Source organism: Procambarus clarkii, chromosome 67, assembly GCF_040958095.1.
Source record: "Procambarus clarkii isolate CNS0578487 chromosome 67, FALCON_Pclarkii_2.0, whole genome shotgun sequence".
NCBI lineage: Eukaryota > Metazoa > Arthropoda > Malacostraca > Decapoda > Cambaridae > Procambarus > Procambarus clarkii.
This window is the reverse complement of record NC_091216.1, coordinates 7,842,700-7,869,782: the sequence shown is the minus strand read 5'-3', so window position 1 is coordinate 7,869,782 and position 27,083 is coordinate 7,842,700. Positions and strand designations below refer to the sequence as shown.

General features: G+C 42.8%; 1 non-coding gene across 1 annotated transcript; it reads left to right on the top strand.

Annotated features, from left to right (window-relative positions):
• The first annotated feature begins 3,436 nt into the window (after nt 1–3,436).
• TRNAT-UGU (transfer RNA threonine (anticodon UGU)) lies at nt 3,437–3,508 on the top strand. Its single transcript has one exon. It is a non-coding gene; the product is annotated as a tRNA-Thr (tRNA).
• The last annotated feature ends 23,575 nt before the right edge of the window (nt 3,509–27,083 follow it).

Genomic DNA, 27,083 nt, shown 5'->3' with positions numbered 1-27,083 from the left:
AATCTATTTGACCCAAAAAAATTCTTAGGCTATTAAAATCAGCTTTTCGTAAATCTGGCACTTAACAGAATTTTCTCCTATAGATCTATTCCATTCTATGCTAAATCTGATTTCTTTGTGATCACTGTTTCCCAGCCCCAAGATAGATGCTCCCCATCCTGAGCACACATGTCATTTCTTCCATAGAAGTGTTCTAATTTATATATGAATGATATTGCATTTGGTTTACATTATTTGTACAATCGGAAATTGACTCCAAGTGCCCTCGACAACCATTCATTTCCAACTCCATTTCTTGGAAGAATGCCACATATGATCGGGATTCCTCCCTTGCTGCTAATTTATATGGCTGTCTTAAACCTCTGTATCAATTCCTCACTCCTAACTCGTCCTACATCATTTCCATATCGTCCAATTTCCAACATCGTCACACATCATTTATGCTTAATATGAGTTTGTTGGTTGACATCCATGAGTGGACGTTTTAAAATTCGTTATTTACGATATTATTGAGTGTGTGGGGTTGGGGTCCAAATAGATGAAGGTAGTATCATCAGCAAATAGTATAGGTTTAAGACTGTTAGAGACATTTGGCTAATCATTGATGTATATAAAAAATTAGGGGATATCCTAGAAGTCTGCCCTGTGGCACTCCTAGGGTTAATGGTAGAGTGGGGAAGGTTATATAGTTGATGGCTAGATATTGGTGTCTGTCACTGAAATAGGATCGAATATAGTTCAGGGCAAGGCCTAGGATTCTATAATGGTGAAGTTTAAGATATATTTATGGTTAAGAGTGTCAAAGGCCTTTCTCAGGTCAATAAAGAGCCCTATTGAGAACTAATTTTTGGCAAGATCTGTGTAGATTATATCAAGCAAACTAATAATGGCATCGTTGGTACTCTTTTGGGAATGGAAGCCAAACTGACAGGGACTTAGTATGTTGAGTTGTACAGGGTAGGAATAGAGCTGTTTGTAAATAATAAATCAAATATTTTGGATAATATTGGTAGCTTTGATATGGTCAATAATTGTTTATATCAGATGTCTCGTCTTCTTTATGAACTAGAGTCACTCTTGCTGTTATAAGGATATCAGGAAAATTATGACACTCTAGAGATTTGTTGAATAGAAGAGCTATGGGTGGTGCAAAAGCAGGGGCAGCACTCTTATAGGTAGATAGTATTTCAGTAATGTTCCCAGCTTTGGTTTTAAGTGATGGAATAATGGATAAAATATCTGTCGGCTGACTGGTAAAAGTATTAGATAGTTAGGATAGCTGCCTGTCACAGGAAAGCTGCCGGTGAGATATGAAGCAACATGTGTTTGGGTCTCTGGGATTTTTCTGGCAAGGTTAGCACCAATTAATGAAAAAAAAAAACTATTTTTTTTAGATTTATACAAGAGTTGTTACATTCTTGAACAGCCACTAGTACGCGTAGCGTTTTGGGCAGGTCCCTGGAATACGATCCACGCCTCGAAGAATCGTTTTTACAACCAAGTAACCATTTTACTGTTGAGTTAAACAGAGGCTACAGTTAAGGATTTGCGCCCAGTAAATCCTCCCCAGCTAGGATACGAACCCATGACAAAGCGCTCGCGGAACGCCAGGTGAGTGTCTCACCACTACACCACAGAGACTATTGAATTCAGTTGCCATCTCTAAGTCTGTTGTAAGTGTGTAACCATCTTTGGAGAGTTCTGTCTGCTTGTTATGTGATTATTGTTTAGATCATTGGATGTTAGAGATGGCTTTCCCATGTACTTTTCATATTTTCTATTGCCTCTTTGAATTTACTCTCATAAAAGAAAAGTTTGGCTCTTCTTATTATACTGGTAAGCATTGATGAGCATCATTTAACTACTTCTTTTGTAACTAATCCAATCCTGTGTTTGTTTTCAAATTCGTGTTTCTTGTTGATTGCTTTAAGTGTGCTACTTGTGAGCCATTGGTTGTTTAATCTTCTGGCAGTTACTTGCCTGGTGAGGAGAGGACAATGAGTGTTGTAGAGGCTTAGAATTTTGGAGAGAAAGATGTTGCCTAGCAAATTTATATCCTGTGATTTTTTGTTGAGTTCAGAATCCCCGTTTATATTGTGTATTTGCATTTGTGATATTGCCAATAGCTGATTTTCTGTGTAGTTTAAAGGAAAGTTTCTTCGTATCTTGTGTTGATATTCCGCATTTGCTATGAGGGAGGTAGGATAGTGGTCTGTTGTTCTGTCAGTGGTTATACCAGATGCAAGGGGAGCTGTTATGTTAGTCCATATGTAATCCAAGGTTGTAGCGGATGTTTGAGTGATTCGGGTGGGATTGGTGATTGTGGGGATTAGCATACAGGAGTTCATACTGTTTAGGAAGTAGTCAATTTTGGAGCTATTTTGTTGACAAAGGTCAGTGTTGAAGTCATCTAGAATGATGTAATTTGTTTTTATTTTGTCATTTATGATTATATTCCTTAGGCTATCTGAGAATGCAGTTGTATTAGTGTTGGGAAATCTATAAAAAGCTCCAGGAATTAGAAAGTATTTAAGGAATTTGATCGAGAATTGAGCAAAGGTATATTTACAGTTGTCGTCTCTATCACTATTGACACTATTGCTAATGAAGTTATTTTGATAATAGACAGATGTGCCACCTCCTTTTTTATTTGGCATGCAGTTATGAATAGCTTTGTAACCGGCGAAGTTGTAAAGTTGGGTACGGTCTTTACTGAGCCCTGTTTCTGTTAAAATAATGAACGATTGTTTAGTATCTAGTGCTTCAAGTAGAGCACTGATGGCATAACAATGTTTACTAAGTGATCTGACATTTTCATTGAATACTGATAGGCAAGTGTTATTTTAGAGTTTGTTTTTTCCCAGGTGTACTGTGAAATACCTGCAGTGTGATGATCAATGTGCAGGCTCATAGAGAGTAATCACACTAACATGATTGCTTCAGTGAGAAAATCTGTAGGAGCCGTGATGAGGATCCGAACCTATGCACTGGACATTCCCAGGCACAAACTCTAGACGACTAGACCAAGACATGAACTATGTCGTGGCGTAGTCGTCTAGAGTGTGTGCCTGGGAACACCTAGCACATAGGTTCGAATCCTCATTATGGTTCCAACGGATTTTCTTAATATTCAGGTTATTGTTGATATGTGACAGCAGATTTAGTTTGGGGTCAATATCAGTTTGCATGTAATAAGAGTGGAGTTTAGATACAATAAAATAATTACAGAACAGTAAAATCCTAAATCTACTGTAACTATACTTACTGTAATTTTTACAATTACAATAAAATTAAGATTTATAAAATAAAGCAATATAAAAGTTGTGACTGTAAATAAAATGAAAGTACTGGTAATGGCAAATAATAACTGACAAATGATGAAAGGAACAATTTAAAACGAGAGAGCTATAGTTCACTATGGTCTATACACGAGACAGCCTCCTTAGCTCAGGGGCAGAGCACTGGTCTTGTAAACCAGGGGTCGTGAGTTCGATTCTCACAGGGGGCAGATAGACTTTCTGAGTCCATCTTTTTTTTTATGACGACCGCCGGAGTCCTGACGGCCACCAGGTCGAAGCCATATTAATTCAATCTTTCATTTTTGTGGGACGCCGTAGTACAGTTAATAGAGCGACCGCCTCGTGTTCTAGGATCCGAAGATCGAGTCCCACCCGAGGAATCTCTGTCACTGTCTCTGGCATAAACAGTGTTCTGGCCACAGTGGTCATCATGGCCTGCCACTATGAGGTGTTCACCGTTAGCGATGCCCAGCACCAGCGCGTGAGGCATGCACTTTTTACAAAAAAGGGGGGTCTGACAGCTAAGTGAACAACGCTTCGGATTCGTAGGTTACGGGTTCGATCCCTGCTGGAGGCGGAAACAAATGGTCAAAATTTTTCACGCTGATGCCCCTGTTACCTAGCAGTAAATAGGTACCTTGGAGTTGGACAGCTGCTACGGGCTGCTTCCTGGGGGTGTGTAAGAAAAAGTAGGCCTGGTCGAGGACCGGGCCGCGGGGACTCTAAGCCCCGAAATCATCTCAAGATAACCTAACCTGAGACTGTGAGTGTTCAGTGTTAGAGGAGACCCCAGAGATAGTGTTCAGTGTTAGAGAGGACTCCAGAGACAGTGTTCAGTGTTAGAGTGGACCCCAGATAGTGTTCAGTGTTAGAGAGGACCCCCAAAGACAGTGTTCAGTGTTAGAGGGGACACCGGAGATGATGTTCAGTGTTAGAGGGGACCCCAGAGATAGTGTTCAGTGTTAAAGAGGACCCCAGAGATAGCGTTCAGTGTTAGAGGGGACCCCAGAGATAGTGTTCAGTGTTAGAGGGGACCCCAGAGATAGTGTTCAGGGTTAGAGGAGACCCCAGAGATAGTGTTCAGTGTTATAGGGGACCCCAGCGATAGTATTCAGTGATAAAGAGGACCCCAGAGATAGTATTCCGTGTTAGAGGAGACCCCAGAGACAGTGTTTAGTGTTAGAGGGACCCCCAGAGACAGTGTTCAGTGTTAGAGGGGACCCCAGAGATAGTATTCCGTGTTAGAGGGACCCCCAGAGACAGTGTTCAGTGTTAGAGGGGACCTCAGAGACAGTGTTCAGTGTTAGAGGGGACCCCAGGCAGTGTTCCGTGTTAGAGGGGACCCCAGAGATAGTGTTCCGTGTTAGAGGGGACCCCAGAGATAGTGTTCAGTGTTAGAGGGGACCCCAGAGATAGTGTTCAGGGTTAGAGGAGACCCCAGAGACAGTGTTCAGTGTTAGAGGGACCCCCAGAGACAGTGTTCAGTGTTAGAGGGACCCCCAGAGACAGTGTTCAGTGTTAGAGGGGACCCCAGAGAGAGTGTTCAGTGCTAGAGGGGACCCCAGAGATAGTGTTCAGTGTTAGAGGGGACCCCAGAGATAGTGTTCAGTGATAAAGGGGACCCCAGTGACAGTGTTCAGTGTTAGAGGGGACCCCAGAGAGAGTGTTCAGTGTTAGAGGGGACCCCAGAGAGAGTGTTCACTCAGGAAATGGTTACTCTGCTGGTCTCCCACAGTCTGTAAGGAAAGAGCTGATGTGGGCCTCGGTTGTTATTTAATAGGTTTCCCAGTGTCAGTCTTCCACGATAGTATTTTACCACTTCTGAGAAAGCAAGGTTTATTTGACCTACTGGATTTGTTATGGACTTAGCGCAGTTTTAAAGTTAAGATTCTGTCTGTTCCTGGTCAAACATTCAATCACATAAACGAAGGTTTTCCGAACACTGCAGCTCTGATAGGGTCTGATTTGTGCAAAGAGCTATTTAGTTTCACACGAACTCTTCTGTTATCTGCTTTTATGTCTATTGCTTAAATTTCATAATTTAGCTATTCACGTAGTTCCCGGATCACGATGGAAACACAGTCATCTCCATTGGTTTCTTGTGGGAAATTGCGTGAGGAGATAATGACGGAATCAAGGATCTTTTGTTGATGAGATTCGTCTTGAGAGACAGTGTGATGCTGCAAGGTATTGACTTGGTTGTCAAGCTTTTGCAACACTTCTTCGGGGTTTTCAATAGTTACAGTGGGTTTCAGCTGTGTAACTGTGTGAGTTTCTTTCCTGTTCATGGACGCAAACTCTGGAAGACAGCTTATGATTTTTCTTAAGCCTGGCTTTAATTTCGGTTTGCAGGCTCGTTATTAGAGTCGACTGCTCATCGATTACCCTCATTTGGCCTTCAAGTATCTGGCACAACATGCTGAACCATGGGTTGTCAGTGAAGCGTTTGAAGTCAGGACAAGGACCTGCAGTTCATGTAAGGTGTTCGATGTGTTAGTAAGTTGTGACGTTACCTGAGTCGAACACGTCATGCCACCCAGCTGGAATGGTGTGTTATTGTTTAGGGTCTCTTCCCCCCTCCACGGTCCCCGAGGGAGGACACAGCTGCACTACCCCCAGCGACCCCCGAGGGAGAGACAGCTGCACTTCTGCCCAGTGGTCCCCGAGGGAGAGACAGCTGCACTACTCTCCAGCGGCCCCTGAGGTAGAGGCAGCTGCACTACTCCCCAGTTGTCCCCGAGGGGGAGACAGCTGAACTTCTCCCAAGTGGTCCCCGAGGGAGAGACAGCTGCACTACTCCCCAGTGGCCCCCGAGGGGGAGACAGCTGCACTACTCCCCAGCGGCCCCCGAGGGGAAGACAGCTGCACTACTCCCCAGCGGCCCCCGAGGGGTAGACAGCTGCACTACTCCCCAGCGGCCCCCCGAGGGGGAGACAGCTGCACTACTCCCCAGCAGCCCCCGAGAGGGAGACAGCTGCACTACTCCCCAGCGGCCCCCCGAGGGGGAGACAGCTGCACTACTCCCCAGCGGCCCCTGAGAGGGAGACAGCTGCACTACTCCCCAGCGGCCCCCGAGGGTGAGACAGCTGCACTTCTCTCCAGTGGCCTCCGAGGGGAAGACAGCTACACTTCTCTCCACTGGCCCCCGAGGGTGAGACATCTGTCAGAAAATCCGACACCATTTAATAATTACTTACAGGCAGATAATATTGCTGTATTGTATAAACAAGTTAACCCATAGAAAATGTAACTTATAGTGGAATTTCTGTCTATAGAAAACGGGATATCATTATCACATACTATTGTAAATTCACCACCTATTATGGTGGGAATTATTCTTAAATACATTAGTCTTTGGACTTTACCATCATAAAAACATCTCATATAAATTAACTTAATTATCAGAATTAAAATAGAGTAAATGTGACCCTTCTATCACTTACTGTCATCTGGATAATGTAGGCCAGTAGCGTCAGTTGTGAGGGAGTGGTCAGCCATTGTAATTGTTTAAGACCAGAGTCGTTGGAGCTAGTAACTGCTCCTATAAATTCTCTTGGACGAAGTGTGACGAAGATCAGAGTTGTGGTCTTCCATCATCAACACGCTGTCAGCAAATACAAGGGAGGTGTCTTTCCGAAACCCGTTTATCTTTCTTTTGTGGCCATTAATGTTAGGTAGATATTGGGGGCGCCGGTTAGATCACAAATGATCGACTCAAACAAGGTAATTAAGCCTAGGTCTTTATGGTTCCTTGTACAGTGTTTTCTCTGATATAGCTGTCATATATTAGGATTCTGGCTTTACAGCTAGCGCCCTTTTGACAGGTCAAGACGAGGAAGCATGCTTTGTGTACCAGTTACTGGGTGATGGAAGCTACCTCAAAGAGGATAATTTGGTGTCTACATCCTGGTTATACCTGGTGGACTAAGGCCTGCTGTACAAATAAGATAAGGAACCTCTTCAATGTGTAGTTAATACTGTAGCTAGATTGGCTGCATATATATAAATTTAATATAAACCCCCCTAATGTGTTGAGGATCGATTTGTGAGATTATTGTAGAAATACAGTCCACTTATCATCATACCAATTGCTATCGAAGTATATAAATTAACATAAATATAAATTCTATATAAATTCATATAAATTAAATAAATATAAATCTCACAGGTCGGTTCCCACATTATTTGGACCTTCGGAACTGGAATATTTGGTCCTTTGAACCCACATTTTTTGGTCATCTTAGTACCGGATGAACCAGTTAACCAGTGGATTCATTAAATATACTAGTGCAGTGTGATTTAAACAAAGCCAGCAGTCAAAGACGGCGGCGTTGCCTCGAGCGAGCTCAGGAGCCCTCAGTTCAGTTCAGCCTCATCAGCGGTTTCAGGGACACCCACAGATATTTGGTGGCGTGTTATTTAGTGAGATGACAGCGCTAATATTGAAGCCAGCCAAATTAGTGGCTGTGTCTTCGCGAGATTGTTCACGGATTTCGTGGTGATAAATTTCGAAAGAGATTATCCACGAATTTTGTGGACTTTATTTCGCGAGGTCACTAATAATATTTAATACTTCTTGATAATATTAGAAGTTTTATAGAGGCAATTAAGAGGCTATCAGCAATAATTGTGTATATTATTTCTCCATAATAGAGAATTATTTAATATATTGCACTAGTGTTCACAATATAATATTTACTAATTGCCAACCCACAACAGGGTAGGATATTACCATTGACTAGTTGAACTATTTATTGTTCATCCTAGTCCCATTATTACCATAGTCAGTTGTACTATATTGAACAACCTAGCACCATTAATGAATGGTACAGACCCTATTTTGGGTATAATTTTTATCAACTCGAGTTGAGTTGTGTATATATAATAATTTACTTATGATCATTACACCTTTGAGTGATTAATTAGTGTCTATACCATCCTAGGGTGATATAGAAGAGCTAACCTAAAGGTACTTCCATGACACTGGTTTATCACTCAAATCATTAGTGTGTATGATTGTATATATATATAATGGGTATTAATTTTAAGTGCTAACCTCTAGTAGAGGTAGGATTACAGCCTAGCGAGTGCAGAAATTTTACCCTAGGCTACCATCAGTGCTTGTTCAGTATTATGAGCGACCCAAGTACAAGCCCCACAAGACAAGGCTTCACCAACTAGCCAGTATGGATAATGCAGGGAGAATGAAAAGAACCCTTGCAGGTCTTAAAGGCCACTTAACAAGACAGATCAAGAAATGTGAAGATTTGTCACAACAATCTCCAGTTGATTATGCTGACCTGGAAAGCTATTATCAAGCAGCTGCAGGTAAATTTGAGCAAATCAAATGCCAAATCGCTCTCCTTGTAGGGACAGACTACTACCATCAATTCATCGGTAGCCCTACTAAATATCAGGGCATAAACAAGTTATATTCTGCAGGAGATAAATTACTCTCAGGCCCAGTATCAAGCCTGAGGAGACCTATGGCTGCAGATAAACAATACTAGTAGAAATCTAAATTTGTCGGCTGATTATATTTCTCCAGTAGCATTATACTAAGGAGATTACAGCTGACTATAACAACAGAGGTTGATGTTAGTATCATCATTTAAAGCTGAAGATGAGTTCATGAGGCCTCAGTGGCAAATCAGTGAACAGTAGCCTAAACAGCTGCAAGTCACTGCGACCAATGTCACTGAACCCACTGTAGTCTCAGAACCATACTTTACTTTAATGATGAGCTATTCAATCTTCTGAATCAATTAACTAAATTAAACCCCAATAAATCTGATGACTGATTTGATACATTTATTATTTAATCAAGATGTATTCCATGGGCCTCAGTGTTTATATATCAGTGACCAGTTACCTGAACAAACTTCAAGTTATATCTAATGTCACTGATCTCACTGCAGTCCCTGAATCATACTTGACTGTAGTACTTGATCACATTCAGTCGTCTGGGTTAAATAATATGTAATTAGGCTTGAATTTTTGCCTTTCAAGAGTTAACAGGGAAATGAAATCACATTAGACTTCTAACCCCTGCAACTCTAGTACGGGACATCCGTCCTGTATGAACAGACTCACAAATGTGTGATTACTAACTACTAACATCAAATTAATCTAATAATTCGAAGGAGGAGGAGTATCGGTGTTTGTCAGTTCTAAATAGGACTTCGACCCGTGAGCAGCCCAAGGGGAATTATGTCGGAAAATCTGACATCATTTAATAATTACATACAGGCAGATAATATTGCTGTATTGTATAAACAAGTTAACCCATAGAAAATGTAACTTGTGAAATTTCCGTCTATAGAAAACTGGATATCATTACCACATACTATTATAAATTCACCACCTATTATGGTGGGAATTATTCTTAAATACATTAGTTTTTGGACTTTACCATCATAAAAACATCTCATATAAATTAACTTAATTATCAGAATTAAAATAGAGTAAATGTGACCCTTCTATCACTTACTGTCATCTGGACAATGTAGGCCAGTAGCGTCAGTTGTGAGGGAGTGGTCAGCCATTGTTATTGTTTAAGACCAGAGTCGTTGGAGCTAGTAACTGCTCCTATAAATTCTCTTGGACGAAGTGTGACAAAGATCAGAGTAGTGGTCTTCCATCATCAACACGCTGTCAGCAAATACAAGGAAGCTGTCTTTCCGAAACCCGTTTATCTTTCATTTGTGGCCATTATTGTTAGGTGAGCCATTAATTGGGTGGGCCAGTTAGATCACATATGATCGACTCAAACAAGGTAATTAAGCCTAGGTCTTTATGGTTCCTTGTACAGTGTTTTCTCTGATATAGCTGTCATATATTAGGATTCTGGCTTTACAGCTAGCGCCCTTTTGACAGGTCAAGACGAGGAAGCATGCTTTGTGTACCAGTTACTGGGTGATGGAAGCTACCTCAAAGAGGATAATTTGGTGTCTACATCCTGGTTATACCTGGTGGACTAAGGCCTGCTGTACAAATAAGATAAGGAACCTCTTCAATGTGTAGTTAATACTGTAGCTAGATTGGCTGCATATATATAAATTTAATATAAACCCCCCTAATGTGTTGAGGATCGATTTGTGAGATTATTGTAGAAATACAGTCCACTTATCATCATACCAATTGCTATCGAAGTATATAAATTAACATAAATATAAATTCTATATAAATTCATATAAATTAAATAAATATAAATCTCACAGGTCGGTTCCCACATTATTTGGACCTTCGGAACTGGAATATTTGGTCCTTTGAACCCACATTTTTTGGTCATCTTAGTACCGGATGAACCAGTTAACCAGTGGATTCATTAAATATACTAGTGCAGTGTGATTTAAACAAAGCCAGCAGTCAAAGACGGCGGCGTTGCCTCGAGCGAGCTCAGGAGCCCTCAGTTCAGTTCAGCCTCATCAGCGGTTTCGGGGACACCCACAGATATTTGGTGGCGTGTTATTTAGTGAGATGACAGCGCTAATATTGAAGCCAGCCAAATTAGTGGCTGTGTCTTCGCGAGATTGTTCACGGATTTCGTGGTGATAAATTTCGAAAGAGATTATCCACGAATTTTGTGGACTTTATTTCGCGAGGTCACTAATAATATTTAATACTTCTTGATAATATTAGAAGTTTTATAGAGGCAATTAAGAGGCTATCAGCAATAATTGTGTATATTATTTCTCCATAATAGAGAATTATTTAATATATTGCACTAGTGTTCACAATATAATATTTACTAATTGCCAACCCACAACAGGGTAGGATATTACCATTGACTAGTTGAACTATTTATTGTTCATCCTAGTCCCATTATTACCATAGTCAGTTGTACTATATTGAACAACCTAGCACCATTAATGAATGGTACAGACCCTATTTTGGGTATAATTTTTATCAACTCGAGTTGAGTTGTGTATATATAATAATTTACTTATGATCATTACACCTTTGAGTGATTAATTAGTGTCTATACCATCCTAGGGTGATATAGAAGAGCTAACCTAAAGGTACTTCCATGACACTGGTTTATCACTCAAATCATTAGTGTGTATGATTGTATATATATATAATGGGTATTAATTTTAAGTGCTAACCTCTAGTAGAGGTAGGATTACAGCCTAGCGAGTACAGAAATTTTACCCTAGGCTACCATCAGTGCTTGTTCAGTATTATGAGCGACCCAAGTACAAGCCCCACAAGACAAGGCTTCACCAACTAGCCAGTATGGATAATGCAGGGAGAATGAAAAGAACCCTTGCAGGTCTTAAAGGCCACTTAACAAGACAGATCAAGAAATGTGAAGATTTGTCACAACAATCTCCAGTTGATTATGCTGACCTGGAAAGCTATTATCAAGCAGCTGCAGGTAAATTTGAGCAAATCAAATGCCAAATCGCTCTCCTTGTAGGGACAGACTACTACCATCAATTCATCGGTAGCCCTACTAAATATCAGGGCATAAACAAGTTATATTCTGCAGGAGATAAATTACTCTCAGGCCCAGTATCAAGCCTGAGGAGACCTATGGCTGCAGATAAACAATACTAGTAGAAATCTAAATTTGTCGGCTGATTATATTTCTCCAATAGCATTATACTAAGGAGATTACAGCTGACTATAACAACAGAGGTTGATGTTAGTATCATCATTTAAAGCTGAAGATGAGTTCATGAGGCCTCAGTGGCAAATCAGTGAACAGTAGCCTAAACAGCTGCAAGTCACTGCGACCAATGTCACTGAACCCACTGTAGTCTCAGAACCATACTTTACTTTAATGATGAGCTATTCAATCTTCTGAATCAATTAACTAAATTAAACCCCAATAAATCTGATGACTGATTTGATACATTTATTATTTAATCAAGATGTATTCCATGGGCCTCAGTGTTTATATATCAGTGACCAGTTACCTGAACAAACTTCAAGTTATATCTAATGTCACTGATCTCACTGCAGTCCCTGAATCATACTTGACTGTAGTACTTGATCACATTCAGTCGTCTGGGTTAAATAATATGTAATTAGGCTTGAATTTTTGCCTTTCAAGAGTTAACAGGGAAATGAAATCGCATTAGACTTCTAACCCCTGCAACTCTAGTACGGGACATCCGTCCTGTATGAACAGACTCACAAATGTGTGATTACTAACTACTAACATCAAATTAATCTAATAATTCGAAGGAGGAGGAGTATCGGTGTTTGTCAGTTCTAAATAGGACTTCGACCCGTGAGCAGCCCAAGGGGAATTATGTCGGAAAATCTGACATCATTTAATAATTACATACAGGCAGATAATATTGCTGTATTGTATAAACAAGTTAACCCATAGAAAATGTAACTTGTGAAATTTCCGTCTATAGAAAACTGGATATCATTACTACATACTATTATAAATTCACCACCTATTATGGTGGGAATTATTCTTAAAAACATTAGTTTTTGGACTTTACCATCATAAAAACATCTCATATAAATTAACTTAATTATCAGAATTAAAATAGAGTAAATGTGACCCTTCTATCACTTACTGTCATCTGGACAATGTAGGCCAGTAGCGTCAGTTGTGAGGGAGTGGTCAGCCATTGTTATTGTTTAAGACCAGAGTCGTTGGAGCTAGTAACTGCTCCTATAAATTCTCTTGGACGAAGTGTGACAAAGATCAGAGTAGTGGTCTTCCATCATCAACACGCTGTCAGCAAATACAAGGAAGCTGTCTTTCCGAAACCCATTTATCTTTCATTTGTGGCCATTATTGTTAGGTGAGCCATTAATTGGGTGGGCCAGTTAGATCACATATGATCGACTCAAACAAGGTAATTAAGCCTAGGTCTTTATGGTTCCTTGTACAGTGTTTTCTCTGATATAGCTGTCATATATTAGGATTCTGGCTTTACAGCTAGCGCCCTTTTGACAGGTCAAGACGAGGAAGCATGCTTTGTGTACCAGTTACTGGGTGATGGAAGCTACCTCAAAGAGGATAATTTGGTGTCTACATCCTGGTTATACCTGGTGGACTAAGGCCTGCTGTACAAATAAGATAAGGAACCTCTTCAATGTGTAGTTAATACTGTAGTTAGATTGGCTGCATATATATAAATTTAATATAAACCCCCCTAATGTGTAGAGGATCGATTTGTGAGATTATTGTAGAAATACAGTCCACTTATCATCATACCAATTGCTATCGAAGTATATAAATTAACGTAAATATAAATTCTATATAAATTCATGTAAATTAAATAAATATAAATCTCACAGGTTGGTTCCCACAACATCTGCACTACTCCCCAGCGGCCCCCGAGGTGGAGACAGCTGCACTACTCCCCAGCGGCCCCTGAGGGGGAGACAGCTGCACTACTCCCCAGTGGCCCCCGAAGGTGAGACAGCTGCACTACTCCCCAGTAGCCCCCAAGGGTGAGACAGCTGCACTACCCTCCAGTGGCCTCCGAGTGGGAGACATCTGCACTACTCCCCAGTGTCCCCCGATGGGGAGACAGCTGCACTAATCCCCAGCGGTCCCCGAGGGGGAGACAGCTGCACTACTCCCCAGCGTCCACCGAGGGTGAGACAGCTGCACTACTCCCCAGCTGCCCCTGAGGGGGAGACAGCTGCACTACTCCCCAGCGGTCCCCGAGGGGGAGACAGCTGCACTACTCCCCAGCGTCCACCGAGGGTGAGACAGCTGCACTTCTTTCCAGTGGTCCCCGAGGATGAGACAGCTGCACTACTCCCCAGTGGCCCCCGAGTGGGACACAGCTGCACTACTCCCCAGTGGCCCCCGAGTGGGATACAGCTGCACTACTCCCCAGTGGCCCCCGAGGGGGAGACAGCTGCACTAATCCCCAGTGGTCCCCGAGGGGGAGACAGCTGCACTACTCCCCAGCGGTCCCCGAGGGGGAGACAGCTGCACTACTCCCCAGCGTCCACCGAGGGTGAGACAGCTGCACTACTCCCCAGCGGCCCCTGAGGGGGAGACAGCTGCACTGATCCCCAGTGGCCCCCGAAGGTGAGACAGCTGCACTACTCCCCAGTGACCTCCAAGGGTGAGACAGCTGCACTACCCCCCAGTGGCCTCCGAGTGGGATACATCTGCACTACTCCCCAGTGGCCCCCGATGGAGAGACAGCTGCACTAATCCCCAGCGGTCCCCGAGGGGGAGACAGCTGCACTACTCCCCAGCGGCCCCCGAGGGGGAGACAGCTGCACTACTCCCCAGCGGCCCCCGAGGGGTAGACAGCTGCACTTCTCTCCACTGGCCCCCGAGGGTGAGACATCTGTCGGAAAATCCGACACCATTTAATAATTACTTACAGGCAGATAATATTGCTGTATTGTATAAACAAGTTAACCCATAGAAAATGTAACTTGTAGTGGAATTTCTGTCTATAGAAAACGGGATATCATTATCACATACTATTTTAAATTCACCACCTATTATGGTGGGAATTATTCTTAAATACATTAGTCTTTGGACTTTACCATCATAAAAACATCTCATATAAATTAACTTAATTATCAGAATTAAAATAGAGTAAATGTGACCCTTCTATCACTTACTGTCATCTGGACAATGTAGGCCAGTAGCGTCAGTTGTGAGGAAGTGGTCAGCCATTGTTATTGTTTAAGACCAGAGTCGTTGGAGCTAGTAACTGCTCCTATAAATTCTCTTGGACGAAGTGTGACAAAGATCAGAGTAGTGGTCTTCCATCATCAACACGCTGTCAGCAAATACAAGGAAGGTGTCTTTCCGAAACCCGTTTATCTTTCATTTGTGGCCATTATTGTTAGGTGAGCCATTAATTGGGTGGGCCAGTTAGATCACATATGATCGACTCAAACAAGGTAATTAAGCCTAGGTCTTTATGGTTCCTTGTACAGTGTTTTCTCTGATATAGCTGTCATATATTAGGATTCTGGCTTTACAGCTAGCGCCCTTTTGACAGGTCAAGACGAGGAAGCATGCTTTGTGTACCAGTTACTGGGTGATGGAAGCTACCTCAAAGAGGATAATTTGGTGTCTACATCCTGGTTATACCTGGTGGACTAAGGCCTGCTGTACAAATAAGATAAGGAACCTCTTCAATGTGTAGTTAATACTGAAGTTAGATTGGCTGCATATATATAAATTTAATATAAACCCCCCTAATGTGTAGAGGATCGATTTGTGAGATTATTGTAGAAATACAGTCCACTTATCATCATACCAATTGCTATCGAAGTATATAAATTAACGTAAATATAAATTCTATATAAATTCATATAAATTAAATAAATATAAATCTCACAGGTTGGTTCCCACAACATCTGCACTACTCCCCAGCGGCCCCCGAGGTGGAGACAGCTGCACTACTCCCCAGCGGCCCCTGAGGGGGAGACAGCTGCACTACTCCCCAGTGGCCCCCGAAGGTGAGACAGCTGCACTACTCCCCAGTGGCCTCCGAGTGGGAGACATCTGCACTACTCCCCAGTGTCCCCCGATGGGGAGACAGCTGCACTAATCCCCAGCGGTCCCCGAGGGGGAGACAGCTGCACTACTCCCCAGCGTCCACCGAGGGTGAGACAGCTGCACTACTCCCCAGCTGCCCCTGAGGGGGAGACAGCTGCACTACTCCCCAGCGGTCCCCGAGGGGGAGACAGCTGCACTACTCCCCAGCGTCCACCGAGGGTGAGACAGCTGCACTTCTTTCCAGTGGTCCCCGAGGATGAGACAGCTGCACTACTCCCCAGTGGCCCCCGAGTGGGAGACAGCTGCACTACTCCCCAGTGGCCCCCGAGTGGGATACAGCTGCACTACTCCCCAGTGGCCCCCGAGGGGGAGACAGCTGCACTAATCCCCAGTGGTCCCCGAGGGGGAGACAGCTGCACTACTCCCCAGCGGTCCCCGAGGGGGAGACAGCTGCACTACTCCCCAGCGTCCACCGAGGGTGAGACAGCTGCACTTCTTTCCAGTGGTCCCCGAGGATGAGACAGCTGCACTACTCCCCAGTGGCCCCCGAGTGGGAGACAGCTGCACTACTCCCCAGTGGCCCCCGAGTGGGATACAGCTGCACTACTCCCCAGTGGCCACCGAGGGGGAGACAGCTGCACTAATCCCCAGTGGTCCCCGAGGGGGAGACAGCTGCACTACTCCCCAGCGGTCCCCGAGGGGGAGACAGCTGCACTACTCCCCAGCGTCCACCGAGGGTGAGACAGCTGCACTACTCCCCAGCGGCCCCTGAGGGGGAGACAGCTGCACTGATCCCCAGTGGCCCCCGAAGGTGAGACAGCTGCACTACTCCCCAGTGGCCTCCAAGGGTGAGACAGCTGCACTACCCCCCAGTGGCCTCCGAGTGGGATACATCTGCACTACTCCCCAGTGGCCCCCGATGGAGAGACAGCTGCACTAATCCCCAGCAGTCCCCGAGGGGGAGACAGCTGCACTACTCCCCAGCGGCCCCCGAGGGGGAGACAGCTGCACTACTCCCCAGCGGCCCCCGAGGGGTAGACAGCTGCACTTCTCTCCACTGGCCCCCGAGGGTGAGACATCTGTCGGAAAATCCGACACCATTTAATAATTACTTACAGGCAGATAATATTGCTGTATTGTATAAACAAGTTAACCCATAGAAAATGTAACTTGTAGTGGAATTTCTGTCTATAGAAAACGGGATATCATTATCACATACTATTTTAAATTCACCACCTATTATGGTGGGAATTATTCTTAAATACATTAGTCTTTGGACTTTACCATCATAAAAACATCTCATATAAATTAACTTAATTATCAGAATTAAAATAGAGTAAATGTGACCCTTCTATCACTTACTGTCATTTGGACAATGTAGGCCAGTAGCGTCAGTTGTGAGGAAGTGGTCAGCCATTATTATTGTTTAAGACCAGAGTCGTTGGAGCTAGTAACTGCTCCTATAAATTCTCTTTGACGAAGTGTGACGAAGGTCAGAGTAGTGGTCTTCCATCATCAACACGCTGTCAGCAAATACAAGGGAGGTGTCTTTCCGAAACCCGTTTATCATTCTTTTGTGGCCATTAATGTTAGGTAGATATTGGGTGGGCCGGTTAGATCACAAATGATCGACTCAAACAAGGTAATTAAGCCTATGTCTTTATGGTTCCTTGTACAGTGTTTTCTCTGATATAGCTGTCATATATTAGGATTCTGGCTTTACAGCTAGCGCCCTTTTGACAGGTAAAGACGAGGAAGCATGCTTTGTGTACCAGTTACTGGGTGATGGAAGCCACCTCAAAGAGGATAATTTGGTGTCTACATCCTGTTTATACCTGGTGGACTAAGGCCTGCTGTACAAATAAGATAAGGAACCTCTTCAATGTGTAGTTAATACTGTAGCTAGATTGGCTGCATATATATAAATTTAATATAAACCCCCCTAATGTGTTGAGGATCTATTTGTGAGATTATTGTAGAAATACAGTCCACTTATCATCATACCAATTGCTATCGAAGTATATAAATTAACATAAATATAAATTTTATATAAATTCATATAAATTTAATAAATATAAATCTCACAGGTCGGTTCCCACATTATTTGGACCTTCGGAACCGGAATATTTGGTCCTTTGAACCCACATTTTTTGGTCATCTTAGTACCGGATGAATCAGTTAACCAGTGGATTCATTAAATATACTAGTGCAGTGTGATTTAAACAAAGCCAGCAGTCAAAGACGGCGGCGTTGCCTCGAGCGAGCTCAGGAGCCCTCATTCAGTTCAGCCTCATCAGCGGTTTCAGGGACACCCACAGATATTTGGTGGCGTGTTATTTCGTGAGATGACAGCGCTAATATTGAAGCCAGCCAAATTAGTGGCTGTGTCTTCGCGAGATTGTTCACGGATTTCGTGGTGATAAATTTCGCGAGAGATTATCCACGAATTTTGTGGACTTTATTTCGCGAGGTCACTAATAATATTTAATACTTCTTGATAATATTAGAAGTTTTATAGAGGCAATTAAGAGGCTATCAGCAATAATTGTGTATATTATTTCTCCATAATAGAGAATTATTTAATATATTGCACTAGTGTTCACAATATAATATTTACTAATTGCCAACCCACAACAGGGTAGGATATTACCATTGACTAGTTGAACTATTTATTGTTCACCCTAGTCCCATTATTACCATAGTCAGTTGTACTATATTGAACAACCTAGCACCATTAATGAATGGTACAGACCCTATTTTGGGTATAATTTTTATCAACTCGAGTTGAGTTGTGTATATATAATAATTTACTTATGATCATTACACCTTTGAGTGGTTAATTAGTGTCTATACCATCCTAGGGTGATATAGAAGAGCTAACCTAAAGGTACTTCCATGACACTGGTTTATCACTCAAATCATTAGTGTGTATGATTGTATATATATATAATGTGTATTAATTTTAAGTGCTAACCTCTAGTAGAGGTAGGATTACAGCCTAGCGAGTGCAGAAATTTTACCCTAGGCTACCATCAGTGCTTGTTCAGTATTATGAGCGACCCAAGTACAAGCCCCACAAGGCTTCACCAACTAGCCAGTATGGATAATGCAGGGAGAATGAAAAGAACCCTTGCAGGTCTTAAAGGCCACTTAACAAGACAGATCAAGAAATGTGAAGATTTGTCACAACAATCTCCAGTTGATTATGCTGACCTGGAAAGCTATTATCAAGCAGCTGCAGGTAAATTTGAGCAAATCAAATGCCAAATGGCTCTCCTTGTGGGGACAGACTACTACCATCAATTCATCGGTAGCCCTACTAAATATCAGGGCATAAACAAGTTATATTCTGCAGGAGATAAATTACTCTCAGGCCCAGTATCAAGCCTGAGGAGACCTATGGCTGCAGATAAACAATACTAGTAGAAATCTAAATTTGTCGGCTGATTATATTTCTCCAGTAGCATTATACTAAGGAGATTACAGCTGACTATAACAACAGAGGTTGATGTTAGTATCATCATTTAAAGCTGAAGATGAGTTCATGAGGCCTCAGTGGCAAATCAGTGAACAGTAGCCTAAACAGCTACAAGTCACTGCGACCAATGTCACTGAACCCACTGTAGTCTCAGAACCATACTTTACTTTAATGATGAGCTATTCAATCTTCTGAATCAATTAACTAAATTAAACCCCAATAAATCTGATGACTGATTTGATACATTTATTATTTAATCAAGATGTATTCCATGGGCCTCAGTGTTTATATATCAGTGACCAGTTACCTGAACAAACTTCAAGTTATATCTAATGTCACTGATCTCACTGCAGTCCCTGAATCATACTTGACTGTAGTACTTGATCACATTCAGTCGTCTGGGTTAAATAATATGTAATTAGGCTTGAATTTTAGCCTTTCAAGAGTTAACAGGGAAATGAAATCGCATTAGACTTCTAACCCCTGCAACTCTAGTACGGGACATCCGTCCTGTATGAACAGACTCACAAATGTGTGATTACTAACTACTAACATCAAATTAATCTAATAATTCGAAGGAGGAGGAGTATCGGTGTTTGTCTGTTCTAAATAGGACTTCGACCCATGAACAGGCCCCGGGGAATTATGTCGGAAAATCTGACATCATTTAATAATTACATACAGGCAGATAATATTGCTGTATTGTATAAACAAGTTAACCCATAGAAAATGTAACTTGTGAAATTTCCGTCAATAGAAAACTGGATATCATTACCACATACTATTATAAATTCACCACCTATTATGGTGGGAATTATTCTTAAATACATTAGTTTTTGGACTTTACCATCATAAAAACATCTCATATAAATTAACTTAATTATCAGAATTAAAATAGAGTAAATGTGACCCTTCTATCACTTACTGTCATCTGGACAATGTAGGCCAGTAGTGTCAGTTGTGAGGGAGTGGTCAGCCATTGTTATTGTTTAAGACCAGAGTCGTTGGAGCTAGTAACTGCTCCTATAAATTCTCTTGGACGAAGTGTGACGAAGATCAGAGTAGTGGTCTTCCATCATCAACACCCTGTCAGCAAATACAAGGGAGGTGTCTTTCCGAAACCCGTTTATCTTTCATTTGTGGCCATTAATGTTAGGTAGATATTGGGTGAGCCCGTTAGATCACAAATGATCGACTCAAACAAGGTAATTAAGCCTAGGTCTTTATGGTTCCATGTACAGTGTTTTCTCTGATATAGCTGTCATATATTAGGATTCTGGCTTTACAGCTAGCGCCGTTTTGACAGGTCAAGACGAGGAAGCATGCTTTGTGTACCAGTTACTGGGTGATGGAAGCTACCTCAAAGAGGATAATTTGGTGTCTACATCCTGGTTATACCTGGTGGACTAAGGCCTGCTGTACAAATAAGATAAGGAACCTCTTCAATGTGTAGTTAATACTGTAGTTAGATTGGCTGCATATATATAAATTTAATATAAACCCCCCTAATGTGTAGAGGATCGATTTGTGAGATTATTGTATAAATACAGTCCACTTATCAGCATACCAATTGCTATCGAAGTATATAAATTAACGTAAATATAAATTCTATATAAATTCATATAAATTAAATAAATATAAATCTCACAGGTCGGTTCCCACAACATCTGCACTACTCCCCAGCGGCCCCCGAGGTGGAGACAGCTGCACTACTCCCCAGCGGCCCCTGAGGGGGAGACAGCTGCACTTCTCCCCAGTGGCCCCCGAAGGTGAGACAGCTGCACTACTCCCCAGTAGCCCCCAAGGGTGAGACATCTGCACTACTCCCCAGTGTCCCCCGATGGGGAGACAGCTGCACTAATCCCCAGCGGTCCCCGAGGGGGAGACAGCTGCACTACTCCCCAGCGTCCACCGAGGGTGAGACAGCTGCACTACTCCCCAGCTGCCCCTGAGGGGGAGACAGCTGCACTACTCCCCAGCGGTCCCTGAGGGGGAGACAGCTGCACTACTCCCCAGCGTCCACCGAGGGTGAGACAGCTGCACTTCTTTCCAGTGGTCCCCGAGGATGAGACAGCTGCACTACTCCCCAGTGGTCCCCGAGGATGAGACAGCTGCACTACTCCCCAGTGGCCCCCGAGTGGGAGACAGCTGCACTACTCCCCAGTGGCCCCCGAGTGGGATACAGCTGCACTACTCCCCAGTGGCCCCCGAGGGGGAGACAGCTGCACTAATCCCCAGCGGTCTCCGAGGGGGAGACAGCTGCACTTCTCCCCAGCGGTCCCCGAGGGGGAGACAGCTGCACTACTCCCCAGCGTCCACCGAGGGTGAGACAGCTGCACTACTCCCCAGCGGCCCCTGAGGGAGAGACAGCTGCACTACTCCCCAGTAGTCCCCGAGGGATAGTCAACTGCAGTTCTCTCCAGTGGCCCCCGAGGGGGAGACAGCTGCACTACTCCCAGTGGTTCCCGATGGGGAGACAGCTGACCTTCTCTCCAGTGGCCCACGAGGGTGAAACAGCTGCACAACTCCCCAGTGGTCCCCGAGGATGAGACAGCTGCACTACTCCCCAGTGTCCCCCGAGGGGGAGACAGCTGCACTTCTCTTTTGTGGCCCCCAAGGGTGAGACAGCTGCACTATCCCCCAGTGGCGCATGAAGGTGAGACAGCTGCACTACTCCCCAGTAGTCCCCGAGGGAGAGACAGCTGCACTTCTCTCCAGTGGTCCCCGAGGATGAGACAGCTGCACTACTCCCCAGTGGTCCCCGAGGATGAGACAGCTGCACTACTCCCAAGTGGCCCCCGAGGGGGAGACAACTGCACTAATCCCCAGCGGTCCCCGAGGGGGAGACAGCTGCACTACTCCCCAGCGGTCCCCGAGGGGGAGACAGCTGCACTACTCCCTAGCGTCCACCGAGGGTTAGACAGCTGCACTACTCCCCAGTGATCCCCGTGCGTGAGACAGCTGCACTACTCCCCAGTGGTCCCCGTGGGTGAGACAGCTGCACTACTCCCCAGTGGTCCCCGAAGGGGAGACAGCTGCACTATTCCCCAGTGGCCCCCGAGGGGGAGACAGCTGCACTACTTCCCAGCGGTCCCCGAGGGGGGCTGCTGGAAGAATTAGTAAATCCATTATTTACTAATTTATTTACTAATTTTGTAAAAAATTTAATAATAATTTACATTATTTACAAATTTAGCATTAGTAAAGTCCCGCTAGGAATTTACTTCCACACGTGTCACCTATTTTTAATAATACAGAGAGTACGTTTGATGCTCTTTTCTAGATTTCTGGGAGACTGCCTATACTGAGTGTTTTGTTGAAAACACCAGTTAATTGGTAACAAACTGTCTCTAGAGCCTTCATCAGCACCATAGTTACATTAAATCTGGTCCTATTGACTATGTTGCATCTAGTTCCTTCTATTATTTTTTCACCGCTTATACAGTGACTACTATATTATTATGTGTTTTATTTCGTCCCGCAACTCGGTTCCCACTTTGGTTACGTTGTGATAATCTTCTGAAATCTTTCTCACACAGCTCCTCGTTTTTCGTGAGAATTCCACTTTCCTTTTCAAACTAATCACATCGTCTCTTTCTTTCTTTTTTTTCAGGGATATTCCTGCGCGGGCCCCAAGCCTCTGGCTGGCCTACAAAGTGTTGCTTTTTTCTGTTTTACTTGGGTGGAGTATGAGTATTTATGACTCCTATGGTCGCTTCAGTAAGATTTTGCCATATGTGTTTAACAACTTCTGCTCTGTTGAATCTAAGTTGAAATCTTAATGGGTTTGTAACTGTGCACTGTGTCAGCTAATGTTCCAGTGGTCTGTCGGGCATTTCTCCACAGTGCTGACATTTCCTCTCATCTTCCGGAACCTGTAAGCCTATTTCCCATGCACATGGGTATCCAAGCCTGATACTATGTAAGTGTACTTATGTTGCTCTACTGTTCCCTTTCATCAAACTAAGGGGTTCGTAGTTGGTTGAATTCTTGTACCAACCCGCAGATCCTGATGTTGCAACTGCTGTGTTGTGGTCACTGTACATCTTTTGCATTGCTCTGTTTCTAATTACTTTCTGTGAGTATGTAAATGTCTACATTTCTTCTCTTAGTTGCAAGTTTTGCAGCTTCGTCTGCAATGTCATTTCCTATTATTCCCATATGACTTGGCACCCAGTTGATAAGTATCCATCGGCCTTGTTATCAGAGTGTTTGCATTATTGATATGGCATTTGTGATCAAATGTATGTTATCGCATACGTGTTCTAGTTGCAAGGTTTCACTGGCGGTTCTCGAATCTTTATGTATGAAAACATGTTGTCGGTGTCCAGCAAGAGCATGTTCCAAAGCCTTTTGAATAGCTAGCATCTCTGTTTGTAAAATCGAACACCCATTTGAGAGTCTCCAACTCTTTACAGTGTTTCCTGCTTTAACTGCAGCTCCAGTTTCTTGTCCCTGCTGGTCTACTGATCCATCTGTGAAGTAAGTGAAGCTGTCGGATGCCATGTTTGCTTCTATATGCATCTGTGCAATGTTACGTAGCAGGTGAGGATTTGTCTGGTTCTTTTTTCCTTCAATTACCATAATCTTAAAGTTTGTTGGTGGAGATTCCAAAGGGGATTGCATAACAAAGTCTGCATGTATTTCGTCGACACCCTTCTCAGTGTCTGTGTTCGTTATATCGAATATATTGATGGTGTTTATCGCACAATAGGTCCACCTGTTGCTATTGGAGGCTCTTCTGTCCAGCGTTAGTGCTCCAGTGATTATATCTTTAAGTGAACTGATTCTAGGTCCAGTCAATATCTTGGTCACTCCTCCTGTTTTTTCTTCTTACATATAGTAGTTTTCAAATTACTTTTCAGCTTCCAATTTGACTCGGATGTTTTCATTTATGGCTCTTTTTAGTGCATCTCTATTCTCCTGTGTTCCTAGTTCTCTGTAAATTGTCTATGTTTTGTTTGGTCCCGCTGTTATGTTTCTCTGCACTCCTTATTGAACCATAGGGTGACTTTGATTTTGTCGTCCACCTCCTCCTTCTTAAGTGGGGTTGTACATCAGCAGATTTTTGAGCAATAACTTCCAATATCTCATTTGTTGTCCTCACTTCATTATCTCTTACTTCATGTCACTCAGAAAGTCCCTCACCTTACTGTTGTCCCTACGTCTGCAATCTTTCATCTTCCTCAGTGTGTTCCTCGGTCTATCCATCTCCTATAGCTCCATTATATACTCAAGCACTATACCTCCATGGTCGCTAGCTCCTAGGATAATCTCATTCTCTATTTTTTTCCACATCTTCCTCATTTTGGGTCTAGTGTTGCTGAAGGTGCTCTCCAGCGACACTACTTGTTGTGTTGCTGGAGTGAATACAATAATTATGCTTTCTAGCAACTCTTGTTGGTTCTGTAATATGCTGTTACAAGAAGTGTTTCTGTGCTGTGTGTATCAGTTTGGCTCACAATGTCTCCTCACCACAGTTGGGGTTCTTTTTTATCCAGTATATATCGTCGTGATTGAAAATCTCAAGTATTAACATCTTAGCTCTTGCTATGACCGCTATGACCTTTGACCTCTGGGTATGGTTCCTCTGCTGATGTAGTCGTAAAACAGATATAAATGCAGTTTTCCCAACAACAATTGTCTAGGGATAAAAACAAAGTCAACCGCTTAATATGCAAATTGATGTACTTAAGTAAGGGTAACAAAGGAACATACAAACATATACAGGAAATACAGGCAGCCTGAAATATTATTGCACCAGAATGAAGTAACACAATAAAATTATATATAAGCACTTAATATAAATCTACCAGACACATAGATATAATAATAAAGCAAAAACAAGCTCCACAAACTTATCTACTAAATCACAGATCCTATCCAGCCGGCTACACCCACGTGACTGACTCGGCTAAAACATGCTCGGCTTGGCGTGTGTCTACACATTACCAATTAAGGAACACATGAAATCCCTAGATATTCTGCGGTCTGAGAATAATACTTATGAGCATATTTGTAATCCACAAATATCCATTTAACACTAATAAGGTGTAATTAAAAGAAATGTCACATACAATAACTTGAATAATTGCAGAGGTGAATCAGTGACGCTATGTTGGGTACACTGCACGTTTCATTGGAACATCCATATATGGTCATCCGCCTTATGAGACGCCACGGTCTCTCTCCCACATGAATTAACATGCAATAGCACTAGCAAAATATCTCATACAAGCAAGCTACAGTTACCTCAAACATATATATATATATTAGAAAACAAATGGATATAATGTTAATTGTCAAATAACTGAAGAAAGAATAATGAACATACATGTTTATCATGATAAATTTTGGAATCAAGTATTATGGATTCATAACAGCTTTCACCCTCCTTTGCTACTGTGGCGGCTTTGTCTGTATCTTTTGGCCAGTTTCGTTGTATGCAGCTTGTTTTTTTCTAAGGCATTCTGTTTTTTAGTGGGGACTGTAAATCTTCAAGTACCCATCTATTTTTCTTTCTAGTAAGTATTTGCTGATTGGTTCCTTCTGATGAATTTGCTTCCTAAAAGCACCACTGTACTTGAAGCAGTTGGGTTACACCACCTCCACCCCTGTTAACCCTATATTTCCTATTTAATTTATATCTCTGAGGGAAGATTACATTTCTTAATACATATTTTAGTTTTGCTCCGTTATTGTAAACATGTGGGGTTTCTCTTATGTCACCCCATTCCAGTTACTCTTCTCCTTTATTAGTAACGTTATCTGCATTTGTGTACTTGAATTTATCATTGCTCATCTCTACTGAGCTGGTTTGATTTCTGCCAAGGGGAAGCGGTTGCATTTGTACCAGGGTCAACTTTTATTTGGGATGGAATGTTATTTGATCTAGTCCCTCCTACCTCTTACTATATATGGTTTGACTATTCTTTTGTTATACTAAGTCCTCTGATGCCTGCCCTTCCTTTCTTGAGCACTGTCTGTGAAGCTTTCTGGGTTTATTGAGATACTTAATCTTTCTGCTTCTTTGATTTTGTTCACTTCCCCTCTATCCTCCTTGGACTTTTCTTGGTTAATAAGTACCTCGTATTAAATCCTTCTTTCCCTCAATTTTCACTTTTCAGCCAGTATATATACTGTGACGATAATCTCTTTCAAGAGAGATTGAGCCTGCTCTTCTCTACATCATGTTACGTTTATTATACAACAATAAGATGCTACCTTCAAGATACGTCTACCAGTAGCACAAAACGTTTTGACCAGGAGGCAAACGTACCCAAGACTCATCCCCTACTCCACACTCCCTCCACGCCGGCTCGTCATCAACCAGCCAACTACCCGTCCCAGCCTGCCTGCTCCTGATTGGTGACTCGCCGACTGCACACCTGCACTTTTGCACCTCAGCGCCCTCTACCTGAGTCGATGTCTGGGCTTGAACCAGCCATTGAAGTCAGAATATCCTTGTGCTCTCAAGCAGTGAACAACTAACTGATATACGCTGTGTATCAGCTGGATGTTTCTCAGATAGCGCCATATTCTCAGCACCTGATTATTTTTCACTGTGTATTTATATTCTTGTAAAGTAACTTCATCCCTATTCTTCATTTATATTATATGTCTTTGAGTTGTTTGTTTGCATTGTACATAGCCAAGGGATTGTCTTTGTTTATAATTTGTTTTCTATATTAATTAAAGTTTCATTGCTCATACTATGTGTTTTGCGTGTCTTCCCTTACTTTACCACAGACAAACAGCCAAGCAGTCTATCTTTTTTTTGTAAGTGTGACTAGGCATTGACACCTGCCATTGGAGGACTGCCGAACATCTACACTCCAACACTTTC